The 19,351-nt window shown below is 46.1% G+C and overlaps 28 non-coding genes and 21 pseudogenes across 28 annotated transcripts; all 49 read left to right on the top strand.

Annotated features, from left to right (window-relative positions):
* Nucleotides 1–164: 164 nt before the first annotated feature.
* Nucleotides 165–283, top strand: LOC145027546 (5S ribosomal RNA). The gene has a single exon (XR_013675460.1). It is a non-coding gene; the product is annotated as a 5S ribosomal RNA (ribosomal RNA).
* A 232-nt stretch (nucleotides 284–515) lies between these two features.
* LOC145027639 (5S ribosomal RNA) lies at nucleotides 516–634 on the top strand (annotated as a pseudogene).
* A 232-nt stretch (nucleotides 635–866) lies between these two features.
* Nucleotides 867–984, top strand: LOC145027066 (5S ribosomal RNA). Its single transcript, XR_013675008.1, has one exon. It is a non-coding gene; the product is annotated as a 5S ribosomal RNA (ribosomal RNA).
* A 231-nt stretch (nucleotides 985–1,215) lies between these two features.
* LOC145027621 (5S ribosomal RNA) lies at nucleotides 1,216–1,334 on the top strand. Its single transcript, XR_013675530.1, has one exon. It is a non-coding gene; the product is annotated as a 5S ribosomal RNA (ribosomal RNA).
* Nucleotides 1,335–1,564: 230 nt separating this feature from the next.
* Nucleotides 1,565–1,683, top strand: LOC145027248 (5S ribosomal RNA). Its single transcript, XR_013675178.1, has one exon. It is a non-coding gene; the product is annotated as a 5S ribosomal RNA (ribosomal RNA).
* Nucleotides 1,684–1,914: 231 nt separating this feature from the next.
* LOC145027705 (5S ribosomal RNA) lies at nucleotides 1,915–2,032 on the top strand (annotated as a pseudogene).
* A 241-nt stretch (nucleotides 2,033–2,273) lies between these two features.
* Nucleotides 2,274–2,390, top strand: LOC145027695 (5S ribosomal RNA; annotated as a pseudogene).
* Nucleotides 2,391–2,621: 231 nt separating this feature from the next.
* On the top strand, nucleotides 2,622–2,740 carry LOC145027569 (5S ribosomal RNA). Its single transcript, XR_013675481.1, has one exon. It is a non-coding gene; the product is annotated as a 5S ribosomal RNA (ribosomal RNA).
* Nucleotides 2,741–2,972: 232 nt separating this feature from the next.
* Nucleotides 2,973–3,090, top strand: LOC145027570 (5S ribosomal RNA). Its single transcript, XR_013675482.1, has one exon. It is a non-coding gene; the product is annotated as a 5S ribosomal RNA (ribosomal RNA).
* A 235-nt stretch (nucleotides 3,091–3,325) lies between these two features.
* LOC145027678 (5S ribosomal RNA) lies at nucleotides 3,326–3,442 on the top strand (annotated as a pseudogene).
* A 234-nt stretch (nucleotides 3,443–3,676) lies between these two features.
* LOC145027363 (5S ribosomal RNA) lies at nucleotides 3,677–3,795 on the top strand. Its single transcript, XR_013675285.1, has one exon. It is a non-coding gene; the product is annotated as a 5S ribosomal RNA (ribosomal RNA).
* A 237-nt stretch (nucleotides 3,796–4,032) lies between these two features.
* Nucleotides 4,033–4,150, top strand: LOC145027605 (5S ribosomal RNA). The gene has a single exon (XR_013675517.1). It is a non-coding gene; the product is annotated as a 5S ribosomal RNA (ribosomal RNA).
* A 225-nt stretch (nucleotides 4,151–4,375) lies between these two features.
* Nucleotides 4,376–4,494, top strand: LOC145027284 (5S ribosomal RNA). The gene has a single exon (XR_013675212.1). It is a non-coding gene; the product is annotated as a 5S ribosomal RNA (ribosomal RNA).
* Nucleotides 4,495–4,727: 233 nt separating this feature from the next.
* LOC145027560 (5S ribosomal RNA) lies at nucleotides 4,728–4,846 on the top strand. The gene has a single exon (XR_013675473.1). It is a non-coding gene; the product is annotated as a 5S ribosomal RNA (ribosomal RNA).
* A 231-nt stretch (nucleotides 4,847–5,077) lies between these two features.
* Nucleotides 5,078–5,186, top strand: LOC145027696 (5S ribosomal RNA; annotated as a pseudogene).
* A 225-nt stretch (nucleotides 5,187–5,411) lies between these two features.
* Nucleotides 5,412–5,530, top strand: LOC145027550 (5S ribosomal RNA). The gene has a single exon (XR_013675464.1). It is a non-coding gene; the product is annotated as a 5S ribosomal RNA (ribosomal RNA).
* A 233-nt stretch (nucleotides 5,531–5,763) lies between these two features.
* On the top strand, nucleotides 5,764–5,881 carry LOC145027709 (5S ribosomal RNA; annotated as a pseudogene).
* A 240-nt stretch (nucleotides 5,882–6,121) lies between these two features.
* LOC145027186 (5S ribosomal RNA) lies at nucleotides 6,122–6,240 on the top strand. Its single transcript, XR_013675121.1, has one exon. It is a non-coding gene; the product is annotated as a 5S ribosomal RNA (ribosomal RNA).
* A 233-nt stretch (nucleotides 6,241–6,473) lies between these two features.
* On the top strand, nucleotides 6,474–6,592 carry LOC145027253 (5S ribosomal RNA). Its single transcript, XR_013675183.1, has one exon. It is a non-coding gene; the product is annotated as a 5S ribosomal RNA (ribosomal RNA).
* Nucleotides 6,593–6,788: 196 nt separating this feature from the next.
* On the top strand, nucleotides 6,789–6,908 carry LOC145027734 (5S ribosomal RNA; annotated as a pseudogene).
* Nucleotides 6,909–7,098: 190 nt separating this feature from the next.
* LOC145027755 (5S ribosomal RNA) lies at nucleotides 7,099–7,207 on the top strand (annotated as a pseudogene).
* A 234-nt stretch (nucleotides 7,208–7,441) lies between these two features.
* On the top strand, nucleotides 7,442–7,559 carry LOC145027653 (5S ribosomal RNA; annotated as a pseudogene).
* A 233-nt stretch (nucleotides 7,560–7,792) lies between these two features.
* On the top strand, nucleotides 7,793–7,910 carry LOC145027719 (5S ribosomal RNA; annotated as a pseudogene).
* Nucleotides 7,911–8,144: 234 nt separating this feature from the next.
* LOC145027608 (5S ribosomal RNA) lies at nucleotides 8,145–8,263 on the top strand. Its single transcript, XR_013675519.1, has one exon. It is a non-coding gene; the product is annotated as a 5S ribosomal RNA (ribosomal RNA).
* Nucleotides 8,264–8,498: 235 nt separating this feature from the next.
* LOC145027652 (5S ribosomal RNA) lies at nucleotides 8,499–8,616 on the top strand (annotated as a pseudogene).
* Nucleotides 8,617–8,851: 235 nt separating this feature from the next.
* Nucleotides 8,852–8,970, top strand: LOC145027459 (5S ribosomal RNA). The gene has a single exon (XR_013675377.1). It is a non-coding gene; the product is annotated as a 5S ribosomal RNA (ribosomal RNA).
* A 235-nt stretch (nucleotides 8,971–9,205) lies between these two features.
* LOC145027524 (5S ribosomal RNA) lies at nucleotides 9,206–9,324 on the top strand. Its single transcript, XR_013675439.1, has one exon. It is a non-coding gene; the product is annotated as a 5S ribosomal RNA (ribosomal RNA).
* Nucleotides 9,325–9,555: 231 nt separating this feature from the next.
* LOC145027609 (5S ribosomal RNA) lies at nucleotides 9,556–9,673 on the top strand. The gene has a single exon (XR_013675520.1). It is a non-coding gene; the product is annotated as a 5S ribosomal RNA (ribosomal RNA).
* Nucleotides 9,674–9,907: 234 nt separating this feature from the next.
* Nucleotides 9,908–10,026, top strand: LOC145027203 (5S ribosomal RNA). The gene has a single exon (XR_013675136.1). It is a non-coding gene; the product is annotated as a 5S ribosomal RNA (ribosomal RNA).
* A 230-nt stretch (nucleotides 10,027–10,256) lies between these two features.
* LOC145026892 (5S ribosomal RNA) lies at nucleotides 10,257–10,375 on the top strand. The gene has a single exon (XR_013674844.1). It is a non-coding gene; the product is annotated as a 5S ribosomal RNA (ribosomal RNA).
* A 179-nt stretch (nucleotides 10,376–10,554) lies between these two features.
* LOC145027718 (5S ribosomal RNA) lies at nucleotides 10,555–10,663 on the top strand (annotated as a pseudogene).
* Nucleotides 10,664–10,895: 232 nt separating this feature from the next.
* On the top strand, nucleotides 10,896–11,014 carry LOC145027182 (5S ribosomal RNA). The gene has a single exon (XR_013675117.1). It is a non-coding gene; the product is annotated as a 5S ribosomal RNA (ribosomal RNA).
* A 239-nt stretch (nucleotides 11,015–11,253) lies between these two features.
* Nucleotides 11,254–11,371, top strand: LOC145027585 (5S ribosomal RNA). Its single transcript, XR_013675497.1, has one exon. It is a non-coding gene; the product is annotated as a 5S ribosomal RNA (ribosomal RNA).
* Nucleotides 11,372–11,602: 231 nt separating this feature from the next.
* LOC145027667 (5S ribosomal RNA) lies at nucleotides 11,603–11,721 on the top strand (annotated as a pseudogene).
* Nucleotides 11,722–11,955: 234 nt separating this feature from the next.
* Nucleotides 11,956–12,074, top strand: LOC145027168 (5S ribosomal RNA). The gene has a single exon (XR_013675104.1). It is a non-coding gene; the product is annotated as a 5S ribosomal RNA (ribosomal RNA).
* Nucleotides 12,075–12,309: 235 nt separating this feature from the next.
* LOC145027663 (5S ribosomal RNA) lies at nucleotides 12,310–12,428 on the top strand (annotated as a pseudogene).
* A 232-nt stretch (nucleotides 12,429–12,660) lies between these two features.
* LOC145027773 (5S ribosomal RNA) lies at nucleotides 12,661–12,769 on the top strand (annotated as a pseudogene).
* Nucleotides 12,770–13,002: 233 nt separating this feature from the next.
* LOC145027721 (5S ribosomal RNA) lies at nucleotides 13,003–13,121 on the top strand (annotated as a pseudogene).
* Nucleotides 13,122–13,367: 246 nt separating this feature from the next.
* Nucleotides 13,368–13,484, top strand: LOC145027681 (5S ribosomal RNA; annotated as a pseudogene).
* A 234-nt stretch (nucleotides 13,485–13,718) lies between these two features.
* Nucleotides 13,719–13,837, top strand: LOC145025774 (5S ribosomal RNA). The gene has a single exon (XR_013673773.1). It is a non-coding gene; the product is annotated as a 5S ribosomal RNA (ribosomal RNA).
* Nucleotides 13,838–14,070: 233 nt separating this feature from the next.
* LOC145027710 (5S ribosomal RNA) lies at nucleotides 14,071–14,189 on the top strand (annotated as a pseudogene).
* Nucleotides 14,190–14,421: 232 nt separating this feature from the next.
* Nucleotides 14,422–14,540, top strand: LOC145027350 (5S ribosomal RNA). The gene has a single exon (XR_013675273.1). It is a non-coding gene; the product is annotated as a 5S ribosomal RNA (ribosomal RNA).
* A 236-nt stretch (nucleotides 14,541–14,776) lies between these two features.
* On the top strand, nucleotides 14,777–14,895 carry LOC145027457 (5S ribosomal RNA). The gene has a single exon (XR_013675375.1). It is a non-coding gene; the product is annotated as a 5S ribosomal RNA (ribosomal RNA).
* A 231-nt stretch (nucleotides 14,896–15,126) lies between these two features.
* LOC145027731 (5S ribosomal RNA) lies at nucleotides 15,127–15,235 on the top strand (annotated as a pseudogene).
* Nucleotides 15,236–15,467: 232 nt separating this feature from the next.
* LOC145027564 (5S ribosomal RNA) lies at nucleotides 15,468–15,586 on the top strand. Its single transcript, XR_013675477.1, has one exon. It is a non-coding gene; the product is annotated as a 5S ribosomal RNA (ribosomal RNA).
* A 587-nt stretch (nucleotides 15,587–16,173) lies between these two features.
* Nucleotides 16,174–16,292, top strand: LOC145025530 (5S ribosomal RNA). Its single transcript, XR_013673543.1, has one exon. It is a non-coding gene; the product is annotated as a 5S ribosomal RNA (ribosomal RNA).
* Nucleotides 16,293–16,526: 234 nt separating this feature from the next.
* LOC145027711 (5S ribosomal RNA) lies at nucleotides 16,527–16,645 on the top strand (annotated as a pseudogene).
* A 233-nt stretch (nucleotides 16,646–16,878) lies between these two features.
* Nucleotides 16,879–16,997, top strand: LOC145027129 (5S ribosomal RNA). Its single transcript, XR_013675068.1, has one exon. It is a non-coding gene; the product is annotated as a 5S ribosomal RNA (ribosomal RNA).
* A 233-nt stretch (nucleotides 16,998–17,230) lies between these two features.
* On the top strand, nucleotides 17,231–17,347 carry LOC145027775 (5S ribosomal RNA; annotated as a pseudogene).
* Nucleotides 17,348–19,351: the final 2,004 nt, after the last annotated feature.

Here is a 19,351-nt window from a genome sequence, read left to right as displayed (position 1 = left end):
TTCTTGCTATTTCTTTGCTCGGGTGTCCTCCGGTTCATGGTTGATGGATTTCGTATTTTTGGAACGGAGTCGATCGGTCACGTGGGTCCCACGTCCCGCGTACCAAAACAAAGGAGGTTCTGCGTCTTGTAGCACAAAAAAGCAATAGCCATGGATAGTATTTCGGGTGCGATCATACCAGCACTAATACATCGGATCCCATCAGAACTCTGCAGTTAAGCGTGCTTAGGTGAGAGTAGTACTAGGATGGGTGACCCCTTGGGAAGTCCTCGTGATGCACACTCCTTTTTCGTTGTCCGTTTGCATTTTTTTTACATTTTACGTGCGGTTTTTTGGTTTTTTTCCATTTCTTTCTTGCTATTTCTATGCTCGGGTGCCCTCCGGTTCATGGTTGATGCTTTTCGTATTTTGGGAACGGAGCGGATCGGTCACGTGGGTCCCACGCCCCGCGTACCAAAACAATGGAGGTTTCGCGCCTAGTAACACATAAAAGCAATAAGCATGGATAGTATTTCGTGTGCGATCATACCAGCACCAACGCACCGGATCCCATTAGAACTCCGCAGTTAAGCGTACTTGCGCGAGAGTAGTACTTGGATTGGTGACCCCCTGGGAAGTCCTCGTGTTGAACCCCCTTTTTCGTTGTCCGTTTGCGGTTTTTTTTACATTTTACGTCCGGTTTTTTGGTTTTTTTTCCTTTCTTTCTTTCTATTTCTCTACTCGAGTGCCCTCCGGTTCATGATTGATGGTTTTCGTATTTTGGGAACGGAGCGGATCGGTCACGTGGGTGCCACGCTCCACGTACCAAAACAAAGGAGGTTCTGCGTCTTGCAACAGATAAAAGCAATAAACATGGATAGTATTTCGGGTGCGATCATACCAGCACTAATGCACCGGATCCCATCAGAACTCCGTAGTTAAACGTGCTTGGGCGAGAGTAGTACTAGGATGGGTGACCCCTGTGAAGTCCTTGTGTTGCACCCCCAGTTTCGTTGTCTGTTTGCGTTTTTTTTACATTTTACGTGCGGTTTTTTGTTTTTTTTCCTTTCTTTCTTGCTATTTCTTTGCTCGGGTGCCGTCCGGCTCATGGTTCATGGATTTCGTATTTTTGGAACGGAGTCAATCAGTCACGTCGGTCCCACGCCCTGCGTACCATAACAAAGGAGGTTCTGCATCTTGTAACACAAAAAAAGCAACAAACACGGATAGTATTTCGGGTACGATGATACCAGCACTAATGCACCGGATCACATCAGAACTCCTCAGTTAAGCATGCTTGGGCGCGAGTAGTACTAGAATGGGTGACCCCTTGGGAAGTCCTCGTGATGCACCCTCTTTTTCGTTGTCCGTTTGCGTTTTTTCAACATTTTACGTGCGGTTTTTTGGTTTTTCTCCTTTCTTTCTTGCTATTTCTATGCTCGGGTACCCTCCGGTTCATGGTAGTTGGTTTTCGTAGTTTTGGAACGGAGCCGATCGGTCACGTAGGTCCCACGCCCCGCGTACCAAAACAAAGGAGGTTCTGCGTCTTGCAACACATAAAAGCATTAAACACGGATAGTATTTCGGGTGCGATCATACCAGCACTAATGCACCGGATCCCATCAGAACTCCGCAATTAAGCGTGCTTGGGCGAGAGTAGCACTAGGATGGGTGACCCCCTATGAAGTCCTCGTGTTGCACCCCCCTTTTTCGTTGTCCATTTGCATTTTTTTACATTTTACGTGCGGTTTTTTGGTTTTTTTTCCTTTCTTTCTTGCTATTTCTTTGCTCGGGTGCCCTCTGGTTCATGGTTGATGGATTTCGTATTTTTGGAACGGAGTCGATCGGTCACGTGGGTCCCACACCCCGCGTACCATAACAAAGGAGGTTCTCCATCTTGTAACACATAAAATCAATAAACATGCATAGTATTTCGGGTCCGATCATACCAGCACTAATGCACCGGATCCCATCAGAACTCTGCAATTAAGTGTGCTTCGGCGAGAGTAGTACTAGGATGCGTGACCCCCGGAAAGTCCTCGTGTTGCACCCCCCCCCCCCTTTTTCTTCGTCCGTTTGCGTTTTTTTTTTTACATTTTACATGCGGTTTTTTGGTTTTTATTCCTTTCTTTCTTGCTATTTCTATGCTCGGGTGCCCTCCGGTTCATGGTTGATGGTTTTCGTATATTTGGAATGGAGCGGATCGGTCACGTGGGTCCCACGCCCCACGTACCAAAACAAAGGAGGTTCTACATCTTGTAACATATAAAAGCAATAAGCATGGATAGTATTTCGGGTGCGACCATACCATCACTAATGCACCGGATCCCATCAGAAGTCCGCAGTTAAGCATGCTTGGGCGAATAGTACTACGATGGGTGACCCCCTGGAAAGTCCTTGGGTTGCACCCCCCTTTTTAGTTGTCCATTTGCGTTTTTTTAACATTTTACGTGCGGTTTTTTGGTTTTTTCCCTTTCTTTCCTGCTATTTCTTTGCTCGGGTGCCTTCCGGTTCATGGTTGATAGATTTCGTATTTTTGGAACGGAGACGATCAGTCACGTAGGTCCCACGCCCCGCGTACCAAAACAAAGGAGGTTCTGCATCTTGTAACACATCAAAGCAATAAACATGGATAGTATTTTGGGTGCGATTATACCAGCACTAATACAATGAATCCCATCAGAACTCCTCAGTTAAGCGTGCTTGGGCGAGAGTAGTACTAGGATGGGTGACCCCTTGGGAAGTCCTCGTTATGCACCCTCCTTTTTCGTTGTCCGTTTGCGTTTTTTTTCACATTTTACGTGCGGTTTTTTGGTTTTTTTCCTTTCTTACTTGGTATTACTATGCTCGGGTGCCCTCCAGTTCATGGTTGATGGTTTTCGTATTTTAGGAACGGAGCGGATCGGTCTCGTGGGTCCCACGCTCCGCGTACCAAAACAAAGGAGGTTCTTTGCCTTGCAACACATGAAAACAATAAATATGGATAGTATTTCGTGTGCGATCATATTAGCATTAATGCACCGGATCCCATCAAAACTCCGCAGTTAAGCGTGCTTGGGCGAGAGTAGTACTAGGATGGGTGACCCCTGGGAAATCCTCGTGTTGCAACCCCCTTTTTCGTTGTCTGTTTGCGTTATTTTTTACATTTTACGTGCGGTTTTTTGGTTTTTATTCCTTTCTTTCTTGCTATTTCTATGATCGAGTGCCCTCCGATTCATGGTTGATGGTTTTCGTATATTTGGAATGGAGCGGATCGGTCACGTGGGTGCCACGTCCCGCGTACAAAAACAAAGTAGGTTCTACTTCTTGTAACATATATACAAGCAATAAGCATGGATAGTATTTTGGGTGCGATCACACCAGCACTAATGCACCGGATCCCATCAGAAGTCCGCAGTTAAGCATGCTTAGGTGAGTAGTACTACGATGGGTGACCCCCTGAGAAGTCCTCGGGTTGCACCCCCCCTTTTTCGCTGTCCGTTTGTATTTTTTTTACCATTTTACGTGCGGTTTTTTGGTTTTTTTCCCTTTCTTTCTTGCTATTTCTTTGCTCGGGTGCCTTCCGGTTCATGGTTGATAGATTTCGTATTTTTGGAACGGAGCCGATCAGTCACGTAGGTCCCACGCCCTGCGTACCAAAACAAAGGAGGTTCTTCGTCTTGTAACACATAAAAGCAATAAACATGGATAGTATTTCGGGTGCGATCATACCAACACTAATACACCGGATCCCATCAGAACTCCGCAATTAAGCGTGCTTGGGCGAGAGTAGTACTAGGATGGGTGACCCCTTGGGAAGTCCTCGTTATGCACCCTCCTTTTTCGTTGTCCATTTGCGTTTTTTTCTTTTTACATTTTACGTGCGTTTTTTTGGTTTTTTTTCCTTTCTTTCTTGCTATTTCTATGCTCGGCTGCCCTCGTGTTCATGGTTGATGGTTTTCGTATTTTTGGAACGGAGCGGATCGGTCTCGTGGTTCCCACGCTCCGCGTACCAAAACAAAGGAGGTTCTGCGCCTTGCAACACATAAAAGCAATAAACATGGCTATTATTTCGTGTGTGATCATATTAGCACTAATGCACCGGATCCCAACAGAACTCCGTTGTTAAGCGTGCTTGGGTGAGAGTAGTACTAGGATGGGTGACCCTTGGGAAGTCCTCGTGTTGCACCCCCCTTTTTCGTTGTCTGTTTGCGTTTTTTGTTTACATTTTACATGCGGTTGTTTTGGTTTTTTTCTTGCTATTTCTTTGCTCGGGTGCCCTCCGGTTCATGGTTGATGGATTTCGTGTTTTTGGAACGGAGTCGATCCGTCACGTGGGTCCCACGCCCCGCGTACCATAACAAAGGAGGTTTTGCGTCTTGTAACACATAAAAGCAATAAACACGGATAGTATTTTGTGTGCGATCATACCAGCACTAATACACCGGATCCCATCAGAACTCTGCAGCTAAGCGTGCTTGGGCGAGAGTACTACTAGGATGGGTGACCCCTTGGGAAGTCCTCGTGATGCACCCTGCTTTTTCATTGTCCGTTTGCAATTTTTTTTACATTTTATGTGCGGTTTTTTTGTTTTTTTCCCTTTCTTTCTTGCTATTTCTATGCTCGGGTGCCCTCCGGTTCATGGTTGATGGTTTTCGTATTTTGGTAACGGAGCGGATCGGTCACGTGGATCCTATGCCCCACGTACCAAAACAAAGGAGGTTCTGCGTCTTGCGACAAATAAAAGAAATAAACATGGATGGTATTTCGTGTGCGATCATACCAGCACTAATGTACCAGATCCCATCAGAACCCCGCAGTCAAGCGTGCTTGGGCTAGACTAGTACCACGATGGGTGACCCCCTGGGAAGTCCTCGTGTTGCACCCCTCTTTTTCGTTGTCCGTTTGCGTTTTTTTTACATTTTCCGTGCGGTTTATTGGTTTTTTTCCTTTCTTTCTTGCTATTTTTATGCTCGGGTGCCGTCCGATTCATGGTTGATGGTTTTCGTATTTTTGGAACACAGTCGATCGATCACGTGGGTCCCACGTCTAGCGTACCAAAACAAAGGAGGTTCTGCGTCTTCTAACACATAAAAGCAATAAACATGGATAGTATTTTGGGTGCGATCATACTGGCACTAATGCATCAGAACTCCGCAGTTAAGCGTGCTTGGGCGAGAGTAGTACTAGGATGGGTGACCCCTTGGGAAGTCCTCGTGATGCACCCTCCTTTTTCGTTGTCCGGTTGCGTTTTTTTTTTTTTTTTTACATTTTACTTGCGGTTTTTTGTTTTTTTTCCTTTCTTTCTTGCTATTTCTAAGCTCGGGTGCCCTTCGGTTCATGGTTGATGGTTTCCGTATTTTGGGTCACGTGGGTCCCACGCCCCGCGTTCCAAAACAAAGGAGGTTATGTGTCTTGTAACACATAAAAGCAATAAACATGGATAGTATTTTGTGTGCGATCATACCAGCACTAATGCACCGGATCCCATCAGAACTCCGCAATTAAGTGAGCTTGGGCGATAGTAGTACTAGGATGGGTGACCCCCTGGAAAGTCCTCGTGTTGCACCCTTCTTTTTCGTTGTCCGTTTAGGTTTTTTTTTACATTTTACGTGCGGTTTATTGGCTTTTTTTCCTTTCTTTCTTTCTATTTCTATGCTCGGGTGCCCTCCGGTTCATGGTTGATGATTTTCGTATTTTTGCAACGGAGCGGATCGGTCACGTTGGTCCCACGCTCCGCGTACCAAAACAAAGGAAGTTCTGCGTCTTATAACACATAAAACCAATAAACACGGATAGTATTTCGTGTGCTATCATACCAGCACTAATGCACCGGATCCCATCAGAACTCCGCAGTTAAGCGTGCTTGGCGAGAATAGTACTAGGATGGGTGAACCCTTAGGAAGTCCTCGTGTTCCCCCCCCCCCCCCCTTTTAGTTGTCCGTTTGCGTTTTTTTTTTACATTTTACGTGCGCTTTTTTGGTTCTTTTTCCTTTGTTTTCTTGCAATTTCTATGCTCGGGTGCCCTCCGGTTCATGGTTGATGGTTTTCGTGTTTTTGGAACGGAGCCGATCGGTCACGTAGGTCCCACGCTCCGCGTACCAAAACAAAGGAGGTTCTGCGTCTTGTAACTCATAAAATCAATAAACATCGATAGTATTTTGGGTGCGATCATACCAGCACAAATGAAACGGATCCCATCAGAACTCCGCAGTTAAGCGTGCTTGGGCGAGAGTAGTACTAGGACGGGTGACCCCCTGGGAAGTCCTCGTGTTGCACCCCTTTTTCGTTTTCCGTTTGCGGTTTTTTTCTTACAATTTACGTGTGGTTTTTTGGTTTTTTTCCCTTTCTTTCTTGCTATTTCTATGCTCGGGTGCCCTCCGGTTCATGGTTGATGGTTTTTGTAGTTCGGTAACAGAGTGGATCGGTCACGTGGGTCCCATGCCCCACGTACCAAAACAAAGGAGGTTCTGCGTCTTGTAACACATAAAAGCAATAAACATGAATAGTATTTCGACTGCGATCATACCAGCACTAATACACCGGATCCCATCAGAACTCCGCAGTTAAGCGTGCTTGGGCAAGAGTAGTACTAGGATGGGTGACCCCTTGGGAAGTCCTCGTGATGCACCCTCCTTTTTAGTTGTCCGTTAGCGTTTTCTTTTTACATTTTATGTGCGGGTTTTTGGTTTTTTTTTTCCTTTCTTTCCTGCTATTTCTATGCTCGGGTGCCCTCCGGTTCATGGTTGATGGTTTTCGTATTTTGGGAACGGAGCGGATCGGTCACGTGGGTCCCACTCCCCGCGTACCAAAACAAAAGAGGTTCTGCGTCTTGCAACACATAAAAGCAATAATGCACCGGATCCCATCAGAACTCCGCAGTCCAGCGTGCTTGGGCGAGACTAGTACTAGGATGGGTGACCCCCTGGGAAGTCCTCGTGTTGCACCCCATTTTTTCGTTGTCCGTTTCCTTTCTTTCTTGCTATTTCTATGCTGGGGTGTCGTCCGATTCATGGTTGATGGTTTTCGTATTTTTGGAACACAGCCGATCGATCACGTGGGTCCCACGCCCAGCGTACCAAAACAAAGGAGGTTCTGCGTCTTCTAACACATAAAAGCAATAAACATGGATAGTATTTCGGGTGCGATCATACTTGCACTAATGAATCAGAACTCCGCAGTTAAGCGTTCTTGGGCGAGAGTAGTACTAGGATGGGTGACCCCTTGGGAAGTCCCCGTGATGCACCCTCCTTTTTCATTGTCCAGTTGCGTTTTTTTTTTTACATTTTACTTGCGGTTTTTTGTTTTTTTTCCTTTCTTTCTTTCTATTTCTAAGCTCGGGTGCCATTCGGTTCATGGTTGATGGTTTTCGTATTTTGGGAACGGAGCGGATCGGTCACGTGGGTCCCACGCCCCGCGTACCAAAACAAAGGAGGTTATATGTCTTGTAACAGATAAAAGCAATAAACATGGATAGTATTTTGTGTGCGATCATACCAGCACTAATGCACCGGATCCCATCAGAACTCCGCAATTAAGTGAGCTTGGGCGATAGTAGTACTAGGATGGGTGACCCCTAGGAAGTCCTCGTGTTACACCCTTCTTTTTCGTTGTCCGTTTGGGTGTTTTTTTACATTTTACGTGTGGTTTTTTGGTTTTTTTTCCTTTCTTTCTTGCTATTTCTATGCTCGGGTGCCCTCCGGTTCATGGTTGATGGTTTTCGTATTTTTGGAACGGAGCCGATCGGTCACGTAGGTCCCACGGTCCGCGTACCAAAACAAAGGAGGTTCTGCGTCTTGTAACACATAAAATCAATAAACATCGATAGTATTTTGCGTGCGATTATACCAGCACAAATGAAACGGATCCCATTAGAACTCTCTAGTTAAGCGTGCTTGGGCGAGAGTAGTAGTAGTATGGGTGACCCCTGGGAATTCCTCGTGTTGCATCCCCCTTTTTCGTTGTCCGTTTGCGTTTTTTTTTTACAATTTACGTGCGGTTTTTTGGTTTGTATTCCTTTCTTTCTTGCTATTTCAATGCTCGGGTGCCCTCCGGTTCATGGTTCATGGCTTTCGTATTTTTGGAACGGAGCGGATCGGTCACGTGGGACCCACGCCCCGCGTACCAAAACAAAGGAGGTTCTGCGTCTTGTAACGAATAAAAGCAATAAATATGGATAGTACTTCGGGTGCGATCATACCAGCACTAATCCACCGGATCCCATCAGAACTACGTAGTTAAGCAGGCTTGGGCGAGAGTATTACTAGGATGGGTGACCCCTTGGGAAGTCCTCGTGTTACACCCCCTTTTTCGTTGTCCGTTTGCGTTTTTTTTTTTACATTTTACGTGCGGTTTTTTGTTTTTTTTTTCCATTCTTTCTTGCTATTTCTATGTTCAGGTGCCCTCCGGTTCATGGTTCATGGTTTTCGTATTTTTGGAACGGAGCCGATCGGTCACGTGGGTTACACGCCCCGCGTACCAAAACAAAGGAGGTTCCGCGTCTTGTAACACATAAAAGCAATAAACATGGATAGTATTTCTGGTGCGATCATACGAGGACTAATGCATCAGATCCCATCAGAACTCCGCAGTAAAGCGTGCTTGGGCGAGAGTAGTACCGGGACGGGTGACCCCTGGGAAGTCCTCGTGTTGCACCCCTTTTTCGTTTTCCGTTTGCGGTTTTTTTTTTTTTACATTTTACGTGCGGTTTTTTGGTTTTTTTACCTTTCTTTCTTGCTATTTCTATGCTCGGGTTCCGTCCGGTTCATGGTTGATGGTTTTCTTATTTTTGGAACACAGCCGATCGATCACGTGGATCCCACACCTAGCGTACCAAAACAAAGGAGGTTCTTGTCTTGTAACACATAAAAGCAATAAACATGGATAGTATTTCGGGTGCAATCATACTTGCACTAATGCATCGGATCCCATTAGAACTCCGCAGTTAACTGTGCTGGGGCGAGAGTAGTACTAGGATGGGTGACCCCTTGGGAAGTCCTCGTGATGCACCCTCATTTTTCGTTGTTCGGTGCGGTTTTTTTTTTACATTTTACTTGCAGTTTTTCGGTGTTTTTTTCCTTTCTTTCTTGCAATTTCTAAGCTCGGATGCCCTTCGGTTCATGGTTGATGGTTTTCGTATTTTGGGGACGGAGTCGATCAGTCACGTGGGTCCCACGCCCCGCGTACCAAAAGAAAGGAGGTTATGCGTCTTGTAACACATAAAAGCAATAAACATGGATAGTATTTTGTGTGCGATCATACCAGCACTAATGCACCGGATCCCATCAGAACTCCACAGTTAAGCGTGCTTGGCCGCGAATAGTACTAGGATGGGTGACCCCCTTGGAAGTCCTCTTGTTGCACCCCCCTTTTTAGTTGTCCGTTTGCATTTTTTTTACATGTTACGTGCGGTTTTTTGGTTTTTTTCCTTTCTTTCTTGCTATTTCTATGCTCGGGTGCCCTTCGGTTCATGGTTGATGGTTTTCGTATTTTTGGAACGGAGCCGATCGGTGACGTACGTCCCACGCTCCGCGTACCAAAACAAAGGAGGTTCTGCGTCTTCTAACACATAAAAGCAATAAACATGGATAGTATTTCGGGTCCAATCATACCAGCACTAATGCACCGGATCCCATCAGAACTCCGCAGTTAAGCGTGCTTGGGTGAGAGTAGTAGTAGCATGCGTGACCCACGGGAAGTCCTCGTGTTGCACCCCCCCTTTTCGTTGTCCATTTGCGTTTTTTTGTTTACATTTTACGTGCATTTTTTTGGTTTTTATTCCTTTCTTTCTTGCTATTTCTATGCTCGGGTGCCCTCCGGTTCATGGTTGATGGTTTTCGTATTTTTGGAATGGAGCGGATCGGTCACGTGGGTCCCACACCCCCGTACCAAAACAAAGGAGATTTTGCGTCTCGTAACACATAAAAGCGATCAACATGGATAGTATTTCAAGTGCGATCATACCAGCACTAATGCACCGGATCCCATCAGAACTCCGCAGTTAAGCGTGCTTGGGCGAGAGTAGTACTAGGATGGTTGACCCCTTGGGAAGTCCTCGTGATGCACCCTCCTTTTTCGTTGTCTGTTTGCGTTTTTTTTACGTTTTACGTGCGGTTTTTTGGTTTTTTTTCTTTCTTTCTTGCTATTTCTATGCTCGGGTGCCCTCCGGTTCATGGTTGATGGTTTTCGTATTTTGGGAACGTAGCGATCGGTCACATGGGTCCCACGCCCCGCGTACCAAAACAAAGGAAGTTCTGCATCTTGTAACATATAAAAGCAATAAACATGGATAGTATTTTGGGTGCGATCATAGCAGCACTAATGCACCGGATCTCATCAGAACTCCGCAGTTAAGCGTGCTTGGGCGAGACTAGTACTAGGATGGGTGACCCCCTGGGAAGTCCTCGTGTTGCACCCCTCCCTTTTTCGTTGTCCTTTTGCGTTTTGTTTACATTTTACTTGCGGTTTTTTGGTTTTTTTCCTTTCTTTCTTGCTATTTCTATGCTCGGGTGCCCTCCGGTTCATGGTTTGTGGTTTCGTATTTTTGGAACACAGCCGATCAATAAACATAAAATCAATAAACATGGATAATATTTCGGGTGCGATCATACTTGCACTAATGCATCAGAACTCTGCAGTTAAGCGTCCTTGGGCGAGAGTAGTACTAGGATGGGTGACCCCTTGGGAAGTCCTCGTGATGCACCCTCCTTTGTCGTTATCCGGTTGCGTTTTTTTTACATTTTACTTGTGTTTTTTTGGTCTTTTTCCCTTTCTTTCTTGCTATTGCTAAGCTCGGGTGCCCTCGGGTTCATGGTTGATGGTTATCGTATTTTTGGAACGGAGCGGATCGGTCACATGGATCCCATGCCCCGCGTACCAAAACAAAGGAGGTTCTGCGTCTTGTAACACATAAAAGCAATAAACATGGATAGTATTTCGGGTGCGATCCTACCTGCACTAATGCACCGGATCCCATCAGAACTCCGCAGTTAAGTGTGCTTGGGCGAGAGAAGTACTAGGATGGGTGACCCCATGGGAAGTCCTCATGTTGCACCCCCCTTTTTCGTTGTCCGTTTGCGTTTTTTTTTTTTTTTAATTTTAGGTGCGGTTTTTTTGGTTTATATTCCTTTCTTTCTTGCTATTTCTATGCTCTGGTGCCCTCCAGTTCATGGTTGATGGTTTTCGTATTTTTGGAACGGAGCGGATCGGTCACGTGGGTCCCACGCCCCGCGTACCAAAACAAAGGAGGTTATGTGTCTTGTAACACGTAAAAGCAATAAACATGTATAGTATTTTGTGTGCGATCATACCAGAACTAATGCACCGGATCCCATCAGAACTCCGCAGTTAAGCTTGCTTGGGCGAGAGTAGTACTAGGATGCGTGACCCCCGGGAAGTCCTCGTGCTGCACCCCCGTTTATAGTTGTCCGTTTGTGTTTGTTTTACATTTTACGTGCGGTTTTTTGGTTTTTTTCCTTTCTTTCTTGCTATTTCTATGCTCAGGTGCCCTCCGTTTCATTTTTGATGGTTTTCATATTTTTGGAACGGAGACGATCGGTTACGTAGGTCCCACGCTCCGCGTACCAAAACAAAGGAGGTTCTGCGTCCTATAACACATAAAAGCAATAAACATGGATAGTATTTCGGGATCGATCATACCAGCACTAATGCATCGGATCCCATTAGAACTCCACAGTTAAGCGTGCTTGGGCGAGAGTATTACTAGGATGGGTGACCCCCTGGGAAGTCCTCTTGTTGCACCGCCCTTTTTCGTTGTCCGTTTGCGATTTTGTTTTTACCCTTTACCTGCGGGATTTTGGTTTTTTTCCTTTCTTTCTTGCTATTTCTTTGCTCGGGTAACCTCCGGTTCATGGTTGATAGATTTCGTATTTTTGGAACGCAGTCGTTCGGTCATGTGGGTCTCATGCCCCGCGTACCAAAGCAAAGGAGGTTCTGCGTCTTGTAACACATAAAAGCAATAAACATGAATAGTATTTCGGCTGCGATCATACCAGCACTAATACACCGGATCCCATCAGAACTCCGCAGTTAAGCGTGCTTGGGCAAGAGTAGTACTAGGATGGGTGACCCCTTGGGAAGTCCTCGTGATGCACCCTCCTTTTTAGTTGTCCGTTAGCGTTTTTTTTTTACATTTTATGTGCGGGTTTTTGGTTTTTTTTTTCCTTTCTTTCCTGCTATTTCTATGCTCGGGTGCCCTCCGGTTCATGGTTGATGGTTTCGTATTTTGGGAACGGAGCGGATCGGTCACGTGGGTCCCACTCCCCGCATACCAAAACAAAAGAGGTTCTGCGTCTTGCAACACATAAAAGCAATAAACATGGATAGTATTTCGAGTGCGATCATAACAAAACTAATGCACCGGATCCCATCAGAACTCCGCAATCAAGCTTGCTTGGGCGAGACTAGTACTAGGATGGGTGACCCCCTGGGAAGTCCTCGTGTTGCACCCCCCTTTTTCGTTGTCCGTTTGCATTTTTTTTACATTTTACGTTCGGTTTTTTGGTTTTTTTCGCTTTCTTTCTTGCTATTAGTATGCTCGGATACCCTCCGGTTTATGGTTGATGGTTTTCGTATTTTTGGAACACAGTCGATCGATCACGTGGGTCCCAAGCCCAACGTACCAAAACAAACGAGGTTCTGCGTCTTGTAACACATAAAAGCAATAAATATGGATAGTATTTCGAGTGCGATCATACTTGCAATAATGCGTCAGAACTCCGCAGTTAAGCGTGCTTGGGCGAGAGTAGTACTAGGATGGGTTACCCCTTAGGAAGTCCTCGTGATGCACCCTCCTTTTTCGTTGTCCGGTTGCGTTTTTTTTTACAGTTTACTTGCGGTTTTATGGTTTTTTCTCCTTTCTTTCTTGCTATTTCTAAGCTCGGGTGCCCTCTGGTTCATGGTTGATGGTTTTTCATATTTTGGGAACGGAGCGGATCGGTCACGTGTGTCCCACGCCCTGCGTACCAAAGCAAAGGAGGTTATGTGTCTTGTAACACATAAAAGCAATAAACACGTATAGTATTTCTGTGCGATCATACCAGCACTAGTGCACCGGATCGCATCAGAACTCCGCAGTTAAGCGTGCTTGGCCGAGATTAGTACTAGGATGGGTGACTCCCCGGGAAGTCGTCATTCTGCACCCCCCCCCCCCTTTTTAGTTGTCCGTTTGCGTTTTTTTTTTTTTTTTTACATTTTAAGTGCGGTTTTTTGGTTTTTTTCGTTTCTTTCTTGCTATTTCTATGCTCGGGTGCCCTCCGGTTCATGGTTGATGGTTTTCATATTTTTGGAACGGAGCCGATCGGTCACGTAGGTCCCACGCTCAGCGTACCAAACCAAAGGAGGTTCTGCGTCTTGTAACACATAAAAACAATAAACATGGATAGTATTTCGAGTCCGATCATACCAGCACTAATGCACCGGATCCCATCAGAACTCCGCAGTTAGCGTGCTTGGGCGAGAGTAATACTAGGATGTGTGACACCCGAGAAGTCCTCGTGTTGCACCCCCCCTTTTTCGTTGTCCGTTTGCATTTTTTTTCAACATTTTACGTGCGGTTTTTTGGTTTTTATTCCTTTCTTTCTTGCTATTTCTATGCTCGGGTGCCCTCCGGTTCATTGTTGATGGTTTCGTATTTTTGGAACGGAGCGGATCGGTCACGTGGGTCCCACGCCCCGCGTACCAAAACAAAGGAGGTTCTGCGTCTTGTAACACATAAAAGCAGTAAATATGGATAGTATTTCGGGTGCGATCATACCAGCACTAATGCACCGGATCCCATTAGAACTCCGCAGTTAAGCGTGCATGGGCGAGAGTAGTACTAGGATGGGTGACCCCATGGGAAGTCCTCGTGTTGCACCCCCCCTTTTTCGTTGTCCGTTTGCGTTTTGTTTTACATTTACGTGCGGTTTTTTAGTTTTTTTTTCTTTCTTTCTTGCTATTTCTATGCTCGGGTGCCCTCCGGTTCATGGTTGAGGGTTTTCGTATTTTTGCAACGGAGCCGATCGGTCACGTAGGACCCACGCTCCGCGTACCAAAACAAAGGAGGTTCTGCGTCCTGTAACACATAAAAGCAATAAACATGGATAGTATTTCGGGACCGATCATACCAGCACTAATGCACCGGATCCCATCAGAACTCCGCAGTTAAGCGTGCTTGGCCGAGAGTATTACTAGGATGGTTGACCCCCTGGGAAGTCCTCTTGTTTCACCACCCTTTTTCGTTGTCCGTTTGCGATTTTTTTTTACCTTTTACCTGCGGGATTTTCGTTTTTACCTTTCTTTCTTGCTATTTCTTTGCTCGGGTGCCCTCCGGTTCATGGTTGATAGATTTCATATTTTTGGAACGCAACCGTTCGGTCACATGGGTCTCATGCCCCGCGTACCAAAACAAAGGAGGTTATGCGTCTTGTAACAGATAAAAGCAACAAACATGAATAGTATTTCTGCTGCGATCATACCAGCACTAATACACCGGATCCCATCAGAACTCGGCAGTTAAGCGTGCTTGGGCGAGAGTAGTACTAGGATGGGTGACCCCTTGGGAAGTCCTCGTGATGCACCCTCCTTTTTCGTTGTCCGTTAGCATTTTTTTTACATTTTATGTGCGGGTTTTTGGTTTTTTTTTTTTCCTTTCTTTCTTGCTATTTCTATGCTCGGGTGCCCTCCGGTTCATGGTTGATGGTTTTCGTATTTTGGGAACGGAGCGGACCGGTCACGTGGGTCCTACTCCCCGTGTACCAAAACAAAAGAGGTTCTGCGTCTTGCAACACATAAAAGCAATAAACATGGATAGTATTTCGAGTGCGATCATAACAACACTAATGCACCGGATCCCATCAGAACTCCGCAGTTAAGCGTGCATGGGCGGGACTAGTACTAGGATGGGTGACCCCCTGGGAAGTCCTCGTGTTGCAACCCCTTTTTCGTTGTCCGTTTGCGTTTTTTTTACATTTTACATTCGGTTTTTTGGTTTTTTTCCCTTTCTTTCTTGCTATTTCTATGCTCGGATATCCTCCGGTTCATGGTTGATGGTTTTCGTATTTTTGGAACACAGCCGATCGATCACGTGGGTCCCAAGCCCAGCGTACCAAAACAAAGGAGGTTCTGCGTCTTGTAACACATAAAAGCAATAAACATGGATAGTATTTCGAGTGCGATCATACTTGCACTAATGCGTCAGAACTCCGCAGTTAAGCGTGCTTGGGCGAGAGTAGTACTAGGATGGGTGACCCCTTGGGAAGTCCTCGTGATGCACCCTCCTTTTTCGTTGTCCGGTTGCGTTTTTTATACAGTTTACTTTTGGTTTTATGGGTTTTTCTCCTTTCTTTCTTGCTATTTCTAAGCTCGGGTGCCCTCCGGTTCATGGTTGATGGTTTTTCGTATTTTGGGGACGGAGCGGATCGGTCACGTGGGTCCCACGCCCTGCGTACCAAAACAAAGGAGGTTATGTGTCTTGTAACACATAAAAGAAATAAACTTGGATAGTATTTGTGTGTGATCATACCAGCACTAATGCAACGGATCTCATCAGAACTCCGCAGTTAAGCGTGCTTGGCCGAGATTAGTACTAGGATGGGTGACTCCCCGGGAAGTCCTCGTGCTGCACCCCCCCCCCCCTTTATAGTTGTCCGTTTGCGTTTTTTTTACATTTTACGGGCGGTTTTTTTGGTTTTTTTCCTTTCTTTCTTGCAATTTGTATGCTCGGGTGCCCTCCGGTTCATGGATGATGGTTTTCGTATTTTTTAAAGTACCCGATCGGTCACGTATGTCCCACGCTTCGAGTACCAAACCAAAGGAGGTTATGTGTCTTGTAACACATAAAAGCAATAAACATGGATAGTATTTCGGGTCCGATCATACCAACACTAATGCACCGGATCCCATCAGAACTACCCAGTTACCGTGCTTGGGCGAGAGTAATACTAGGATGCGTGACCCCGAGAAGTCCTCGTGTTGCACCCCCCTTTTTCGTTGTCCGTTTGCATTTTTTTTTAAACATTTTACGTGCGGTTTGTTGGTTTTTATTCCTTTCTTTCTTGCTATTTCTATGCTCGGGTGCCCTCCGGTTCATGGTTGATGGTTTCGTATTTTTGGAACGGAGCGGATCGGTCACGTGGGTCCCACGCCCCGCGTACCAAAACAAAGGAGGTTCTGCGTCTTGTAACACATAAAAGCAATAAATATGGATAGTATTTCGGGTGCGATCATACCAGCACTAATGCACCGGATCCCATCAGAACTCCGCAGTTAAGCGTGCATGGGCGAGAGTAGTACTAGGATGGGTGACCCCATGGGAAGTCCTCGTGTTGCACCCCCCCCCTTTTTTGTTGTCCGTTTGCGTTTTGTTTTACATTTACGTGCGATTTTTTAGTTTTTTTCCTTTCTTTCTTGCTATTTCTATGCTCGGGTGCCCTCCAGTTCATGGTTGATGGTTTTCGTATTTTTGGAACGGTGCCGATCGGTCACGTAGGTCCCACGCTCCGCGTACCAAAACAAAGGAGGTTCTGCATCCTGTAACACATAAAAGCAATAAACATGGATAGTATTTCGGGACCGATCATACCAGCACTAATGCATCGGATCCCATCAGAACTCCGCAGTTAAGCGTGCTTGGCCTTGAGTATTACTAGGATGGGTGACCCCCTGGGAAGTCCTCTTGTTGCACCGCCCTTTTTCGTTGTCCGTTTGCAATTTTTTTTTACCTTTTACCTGCGGGATTTTGGTTTTTTTCCTTTCTTTCTTGCTATTTCTTTGCTCGGGTGCCCTCCGGTTCATGGTTGATGGATTTCATATTTTTGGAACGCAGCCGTTCGGTCACGTGGGTCTCATGCCCCGCGTACCAAAACAAAGGAGGTTATGCGTCTTGTAACAGATCTAAGCAATAAACATGAATAGTATTTCGGCTGCAATCATACCAGCACTAATACACCGGATCCCATCAGAACTCCGCAGTTAAGCGTGCTTGGGCGAGAGTAGTACTAGGATGGGTGACCCCTTAGGAAGTCCTCGTGATGCACCCTCCTTTTTCGTTGTCCGCTAGCGTTTTTTTTTTACATTTTATGTGCGGGTTTTTGGTTTTTTTCCTTTCTTTCTTGCTATTTCTATGCTCGGGTGCCCTCCGGTTCATGGTTGATGGTTTTCGTATTTTGGCAACAGAGCGGACCGGTCACGTGGGTCCCACTCCCTGCGTACCAAAACAAAAGAGGTTCTGCATCTTGCAACACATAAAAGCAATAAACATGTATAGTATTTCGAGTGCGATCGTAACAACACTAATACCGGATCCCATCAGAACTTCGCAATTAAGCGTGCTTGGGCGAGACTAGTACTAGGATGGGTGACCCCCTGGGAAGTCCTCATGTTGGGCAACACTAATACCGGATCCCATGTTTCATATCAAATACATTTATAAAATCCCCAAGATCTCAAATAACAGCAGTGTGTATACATCACGCCGGCGCCTTCCCACGGTCTTCGCTAGTACCTGAAACACATACATAACAACTTGTAAGCATAAATGCTTAGTGAGTTCCCCAGTATACGACTTACACATATACGCCTTTCTAGGCCCTGACCTTCCGGTCCACAACACATTGCCTTCCGGCCCGTAACATAATCGCCTTCCGGCCCATAACGTATTGCCTTCCGGCCCGTAACATATTGCCTTCCGGCCCATAACATATTGCCTTCCGGCCCATAAACATATAATGCACATAATACATTTACTCTAACACATATTGCACATATATCATATATCATACCTGACCTTCCTGTCACATAACATTATGCCTTCCGGCCCATATAGACATACATAGCACGCATAACAAATACCTTTCTATTTAAAACATATATAACACATTTCATATACGACCTTCCGGTCTCACAGTCAAACCCTTCCGGGTACAGTATAGTGAGAAGACTCACCTCGTGGTAATGAAACTATCAACTCTTGAAATCACTCGCACTTGATCCGCCGATCTGCAGACTCCCTATAATACCATATACCCTTATTAATACTCTTATCATTCAAGACAACTGACCCTAAGAAATTACATGCAGGTCAACTCTGGTCAACGGTCAGCTTGACCGGACTCGGCGAGTGCAAAAGCGACTCGGCGAGTCAAGACGTCCTCCCCAACTTTCCCTGATGTCCTCTTTCTACTTGTCGAGTATCCCTCTTGGCTCGACGAGATCCTCGTGGAAGAATCGCGGGGCCACCCCGACTCCACTCGCCGAGTCTGAAGAACGACTCGACGAGTCCCAGTCAATCTTCAAGCTACTCGCCAAGTCTGTTCATTGGACTCGGCGAGTCCATGCCATGCAGTCGATCAAACTGCTTCCTGAAATACGTATGGTCCCGAGATACACAAGCATGGGACCTTCTGGACCTCTAAACATCCTAATACTGAGTTATAATCATTCGGGTAACAAGATAATAATTCATCTAATCATCAAATGGGTTTCGTAAACCCTAAATTCGTGCACACATCAAAATAGCAGAAATGATCCGAAATATTACCTGAAAAAACACCCTCTCTGTGTCCCCAAACCTCAGGACTTGATCCCCTTGATATTCCTTTGGCCAAAACCCTTCTTCTTCTTGCCTAACAACTCTTCAAGGTTCCAATAGCCTTCACTTCTGCTCTAGATGTCCACAGACGCTTAGGGTTCCTATCAATCGGCTAAAAGACGGACAATGACGGCATATAGGGCGTTATATACGATTCAGAACCAAACGGCTAGGGTTTCTACTGAACAGCGTAGACTCGCCGAGTCCATGTCTGGACTCGTCGAGTCCAGTCGCGTACCCGCGACCAAGTCTGTGGTCCTACTCGGCGAGTCTGGCTCCAACTCGCCGAGTCCCTTCCTAAAATGCCCCCAAAATAATATTAAAGCAATACCTGGAATTCCGGGCTGTTACAACTGTCCCCCACTAGAACTAGACTTCGCCCTCGAAGTCTCACTCTGCGAATAACTCCGGATGTTGCTCCCGCAGCTCACGCTCCGGCTCCCAAGTCATCTCCGATCCTTTCCGGTGTTGCCACTGAACCAACACCAATGGTATTTCCTTGTTCCTCAGAACCTTGATCTTCCGATCCCTGATAGCTACTGGTCTCTCGGCGTAATTCAGGCTCGCATCCACCTGAATATCCTCTAACGGAACCACTGCCGATTCATCGGCTATACACTTCCTCAACTGTGATACGTGAAAGGTATTGTGAATCTGTCCCAACTCTGCTGGCAACTCCAACCGATAAGCTACCCGGCCTACCCTTGCAATCACACGAAATGGACCTATAAACCGGGGCCCCAACTTGCCCCTCTTTCTGAACCGGATCACTCCTTTCCAAGGAGAAACCTTCAGGAGAACGAA

The sequence above is a fragment of the Lactuca saligna genome, chromosome 1 (assembly GCF_052625555.1).
Source record: "Lactuca saligna cultivar CGN05327 chromosome 1, ASM5262555v1, whole genome shotgun sequence".
Lineage (NCBI taxonomy): Eukaryota > Viridiplantae > Streptophyta > Magnoliopsida > Asterales > Asteraceae > Lactuca > Lactuca saligna.
Note: the sequence above shows the minus strand (reverse complement) of the source record. Positions and strands in the feature narration are given on the sequence as shown.